The sequence below is a fragment of the Triturus cristatus genome, chromosome 2_1, assembly GCF_964204655.1.
Source record: "Triturus cristatus chromosome 2_1, aTriCri1.1, whole genome shotgun sequence".
Taxonomy (NCBI): Eukaryota; Metazoa; Chordata; class Amphibia; order Caudata; family Salamandridae; genus Triturus; species Triturus cristatus.
In genome coordinates, this window is record NC_140581.1 from 774,866,106 (window position 1) to 774,872,168 (window position 6,063).

Genomic DNA, 6,063 nt, shown 5'->3' on the forward strand with positions numbered 1-6,063 from the left:
GTGGTCTTAGTTTGGGGCCCTTTAGAGAACTCCTTGTTTAAATGTTTGTCCCCACTTCCACCATTTGAATAAATGCTGCAATCATCACTGCAGGACTATGCCTGCATGGACCACATTCAGCCTCGGCGGAGTTCGCGTAGCAGTGCTACGTGGAACTCCGCAAAGCAGAAAGAAACTCTGCGATGCTGCGCGGAGTTCAGCGAGCAGGCAGAGTTGCTTGCTCCGCCTGTTTACGAGACGTTTCTGACATTAAGCAACGCGGTTTGCGTGCTTGGGCGAGATATTGAGTGAACTTCACCATGTGGTCCCTGATGGGTGGGACCATCTTATTTTTCTACTCTTTGTTATGGTTCTGGGGCCTGTTTTGAATCCTCCCTATATATTTTCAATCCTTTGTTTCTAAAACATTTTTATTTATTATCTATCCCTCTCTCTTCCTAAGTGTTTATTTTGCATTTTTTTCTACTTTTTGTGTTTTATTGCGTTTTTGTACTGTTTTTCTATTAGTTGTTATTTTTTTCTTCCCTACTTCTCCTTCTGACTTTAATTTTTACTTCTACATTTTCTTTTCCACCCCCGCCCCCAGAACCATGGCTAAGAGTAAGAAGATGACGCAGAGTGCGACCAGGGGTCACCTTCCTTGCGGAAGGCATCACCCAGAAGGGATGCAGCCCCGGGCCTTATTTTATGAGGTCAAGGTAGGTGCACTGTTTTTTTTTGTGTAACGCCGCCTACCCTTAACCCTGGCAGTAGGCTTGGATCCGGGTAGGGGATCCAGGAGCATCACCGGTGGTGGGCGAGGGTGCGCCGGGCAGGGTTTTGCTGCTCTGATGTCCAGCGCACCCATGACCAGCTCACGCACGGGTGGTCCGACATCCTGGACTGTGAGCAGGACCTGCTGGACCTGCTGGGTGTTGAGGTCGTGGGGCTTGGTGAGGAGCCAATTATTTATTACTATTGTGTGTTCTGTGTTAATTCGAATATAATTTTTTTCCCAATTAGCAAGAATGCTGCTGCTGCTTACATGCAGGTAAGTTACATTTAAAAATCCTATATTATGTGATTGTTATTCTTCTAGACAGGTGCTCGGCGCTACTAATCTTACTTGTTTGCAGCTTTGCATTCGCTTGGGATGATTATGTAAGAGAGGTCAGAGAACTTAAGTTTGGTAATGTAGACTAGAGAGACTCCTTCCTTTGTCCTGTCACTAAGATAGTGGTAGTTAGTTAGTTAGTTAGTTAGTTAGTTAGTTAGTTAGTTAGTTAGTTAGTTAGTTAGTTAGTTAGTTAGTTAGTTAGTTAGTTACAAAGAAAAAAGATGGGTGTTAAGGGAAAGAACGCGCAACCTGCAAATTTACACAATTTATAACCATATGGACCAGAACTTTCTCAATACGGTGCTTTCAACTTGAGGATAGACACCCTAAATCCTCAAAAACAATCGATGATTGATTCACGTATTTTCTCTTGTCGAAGCACACGTAAAATTAACAATCAATGTCTCTTGTCACAATAATGAAAATAGATACAAATTAGTGTGGGCTTCTCTTCTTCCTTTTATTTTCAATTGAATCTTCAAACTTCTTTATTCACAAACATTCTTCCATTCCCAACGCGTTTCGTCGATAAGGGATTTAACCCATGCGACTTCCTCAGGGCTGGAAGTAATAAATAATATAAATTGGAGTATAGAAACCCCCTTATTTCATACCAAATAGCCCACATTGTTTCCATGTGCAAAGGAAAAAACATGCTGTGTGGTTTCACACTATTGTCAACTTATATTTACACGTTTTTAGATTCTTTAACAATTTTAACCCCAATGATTGGATATTCACTCCAACTACTCATCTACTGGAAGTCGCATGGGTTAAATCCCTTATCGACGAAACGCGTTGGGAATGGAAGAATGTTTGTGAATAAAGAAGTTTGAAGATTCAATTGAAAATAAAAGGAAGAAGAGAAGCCCACACTAATTTGTATCTATTTTCATTATTGTGACAAGAGACATTGATTGTTAATTTTACGTGTGCTTCGACAAGAGAAAATAGTTAGTTAGTTAGTTAGTTAGTTAGTTAGTTAGTATTAGTTGGTAATTTAGCAGCCCACGTGACACGTCCGCCTCTCTCGTGCCGACTCCTTAGTAGAACCCTTTGTAGTTTGGTGTATGCAATATGTATGCGTCCATCCATGCATTTAAAAAGACTAAATGCAGACTTGGTGAATTGGCCTGTCAAAGGGGAATGAGATGATTGCGAATGAGATCTGCACTGAGAAGCAAATATAATTTTTTGCAATTCATTTCAAAGTCTTTGGAATAGGCGGGCTAGGTAGGTTTAGGATTCAGGTATCAGAACGGAACTGTGGAATAATAATGATAGGACGGTCCTCAACTGTGATACTAGTCTACTACTAGTCGATCTCATTAGATAGGTCAATGTTATTGCAATTGCCGTTTCCTGTGATTTTTTATTATTTATTTAACATCAATCAGTTTTTGTCTCTTTAATTATGTCTTACATGATCAGCATCCGGGGTCAAGAAGAAGACAAGGTCTGCCGAGGCGGGTGCAGGAGCTGGAGGTGCCTCCCAGCAGGAACGCTCCTCTGCGGATGGCTGTGCTGGCCCTAGTAAGTCCTCCTGTTGTTAATATTAATACATATTTTCCTAACTTTTACCGCACCTTATTTAGAACTATTATTTCTGTTACCCAATTTTATTTTTTACCAAATCCTCATTGATCTGTTTCAAATTCTTGTTATCCCTGCATTACCTACCACTTTAGGTATTTATATTTGTGGTGTCTGTTTTTTTTTTCATCAAATCAAACTGCATCTAACTCTGTATTAGTTAGTCTGTCTGTAACTTGCTATCTACTGGTTTTTCAGTCAGATTTCCCTCTCCTCTTTTTTGTGGACATCCTAGTGGTGGTACTGTAAGACTCAGAGAACCCATTGGTCCTTACTACTACCAGTACTATTAATACTACTCTGCTGTGCAGATTGCATGCCCAAGTATGGTATTCTAAGCATGTTTGTTGAGATGAGAAGGCTTGCTTTTACTTTCTCATGCTCAATCAATAAATGAAATTATGGTCACGTTGGACCTCTCAAAGTGGTGTATTTAACTTTTTCTTGTCTAGGCCTAGTACTATTTTTATTAGCAGCAGTTGATGGTGAACAACTGATTACCATGCACCATGGCTGGGAGGAAGTATGAGGAGAAGGCACCATTATATTTTCCAACCAAGAGAGACCTCATGTCCGATTGTCCACCCTGTTGGCCACTCGTTTCTTTTCAATAGCTCTAGCCACTGAGTCCAGTCCTTTGGGTTGTCCTCTTCTTAAGAAGCTTTTCAAAAATTGCCACCAACAAAATGCCCAACGGGATATTTTATTATTTTTGCTAAGACATATTGTCTACTTGAAGGGATGTATGTATTGTATTTTAAATCTTGCTTGTGAAAAAAACAAATAGGGGAGGCATATAAGGCATCTAAAAAATGTGAAATGTTTTTTCTAGGGGTACCGACCACCAGTGTCTGGGCCAACGGCCAAGGCGACGTCAGTCAGGGGGGAGCTGATGCTGCAGCTGCAGGGGGTGAGCCAGTAGCAGTAGCGGGTGTTGGTAAGTCATATTCCTTACTTATTGACAATACACTCATTGCAAAGGTGTACACTGTACTGTCAAGACTAAGTTGTTGTGAACAGTTGAAGAAGACACCCTTTACTTAGCATTAGCCGGAGTTGAATAACTAGTGGCCTCTTCTATCTTCAACTCAGCAGAGAAAGGTTTATGAAGAAGACTAAGAGTCATACGACCTTGATGGGTTGACGAAAAAGGGAAAGAAGGATGGAAGGAGGAAGGACGGGTGACATGTAATATGTGACTGGCAGAGAAGGATGCATGGGTGAAGGATGGGGCCCAGGGAAGCATATAGGTGGCTGATAGGATGCATGGGTGGTTGAAGGTTGGGTGAAAGGTGAAAGAAAGGATGCCTGCAAGTGCCTGGGTGGGTGAAACTGTATGGGTGAAAGGAATCAAACTCAAAGGCAAGTAAGACAAATGGGTTGTGGTTAAAATGACAAATGTATGTTGTTGGTGAAAGGTTTGTTGAGTTACGAATGATAGCCATGTTTGAATGGATGTATGCCTGGATGGTATTCAATCATAGCATAGGTGGAGACTGGAAGAAGAGAATGCAAAAGAAAATTAAACTGTGCCAGGGTAGCAAAGCCAAGGGTGAAGAGTAAAAAAAAAAATGCTACAAGAGCAACGCAATGATAAATGGACAGAGTATAGCCATAATAGAAAAATAGATAATAGTGTAGTGCAGCTGCCTCACCTGCAGACAGTAGTAAAGTAATGTGAGTCTGCAACACGAGTATGTCTGTCTAGGGCACAAGCTTACTGAGCAGGCATGCCTACAAGGTTAATTTAGCTAAACAAGAGAGAGAAGAAGAAGAATACTTGTCTACTCAATAGTGCCTAATGCCTGAAACTCTAATCACATCCAAATCTTAGGGGCCGAGAAAGTGAGGATACCACAAATGTAATGTACTGCTAGTGTTACTGTGCCACTATAATTTTATGTGTATAATTTTGTGTTACAGTTTTGCTAAGAGTATTGGTTACAATTGTCTTTTTTCTTTCTTGATAAAGCTACTCCTTCCCAACCCAACAGGCAGGAGTTGGAAGCCAGGGCCTGGCAACAGAAGCTAGAGGCCATTAGGGACGAATATCGGCTGCTGGAGGTTCTGGCGGAGGCTTGTACTTCCTCTCTGCCTTACTTTCTGCCAGCTCCTTTGGGGGCAGGTTGCGAGAGAACACACTGCTCTCTGCACAGGAGGGGATTCTAAATGCTGGGAGTAGGCTAACCCCTTCCTCAACAGGTTGTAGTTCATGACCCTCCTGTAGGTCCTGCTCTGATCCCTCATCATCTTCCTCTTCCTCAATGTCATCTGTTCTGACTGGCGATTGGTCCATTCTCTCAAGGCTTTATGGAGCTCCACCTTCTTGATGCTCCTTTAGCCGGCAGCCCTCTCTCCTGGCAAAACTACTTGATTTGAGCCACAGTGTAGCACTCCAAGTTGACAAGCTCAAACTCCATGTCTGTAAGTGAGGTCACAGGCAGAGTCGGGTAGAGGAGGGGTGTATTTTAAAAAACAAAAATTCCAATCAGGGTTTTTAAAACTCAAACTGGTCTTTTATATGGAATGGTAGTGTTCATAAAATCACTGAATGGCACTGTACACACACAAGTCCAATCCTCACTGGTGATCACCGATGTTAGAAATTGGGTTACTGGTTAACTGGGGCGTGAGCCCTAATCAAGCAGCAACCACAATCCTAGCCAGGGCAATGCACAAACATACGCCAAATTAACTTGTGCTCCCCTCAGGTAGCTTGGCACAGAGCAGTCAGGCTTAACTTAGAGGCAATGTTAAAATGTTTACACTTCAAACAGTAAAACAGTTGAATCTCCGCATAAAAAGATCCCAGACTAGGTTAGGAAAATAGAGCTTAAATTATAATATACATAAAACAAGACCAAAATGACAAACATCCAATTAGTAGAAATTGATATATTGAATTTTAATGTTTTAGATGAAATAGCATCAAAAAGCACAACATGCCAACTGTGGATATCTGGTTATGCCGGACTGGGACAAAGTCACAAGTTCAAGCCGACTGCAATGGAGCATAGACTGGCTACAGTGACACAATTAGGCTGAACAGAGTACCTGAAGTCCTGGTTTGAGGAGTGTTATAAGGATCTGCATCAAAAATACGTTGCACAGTCAAAACAATGTAGTGAGACTGCAATGTGAGGGCCTGCATCGTCGTTGATGATACAGTCGATGGTACTTGCAATAAGTGCCCGGTGTCAAGGATATGACATGCAGTTGAGGCAATACATCAGTTTCAAAAAGCTGTGAGGCTGCAATGAGTCTGGCATCATTGTCGAGGCTGCTGTCAACATGGGGTGCAAGAGCCTGCTCCGAGGATGCATTGTGCAGTGTCGGTTCCTAAAGCTTTTTTGCAGATTGCGGTGGTGATGTGG

General features: G+C 42.0%; 1 long non-coding RNA gene across 1 annotated transcript; it reads left to right on the forward strand.

The window, feature by feature from the left end:
• The first annotated feature begins 2,530 nt into the window (after positions 1 to 2,530).
• LOC146865863 (uncharacterized) lies at positions 2,531 to 4,738 on the forward strand. Its single transcript, XR_014976709.1, has 3 exons — positions 2,531 to 2,629; positions 3,522 to 3,626; positions 4,662 to 4,738. It is a non-coding gene; the product is annotated as an uncharacterized LOC146865863 (long non-coding RNA).
• The last annotated feature ends 1,325 nt before the right edge of the window (positions 4,739 to 6,063 follow it).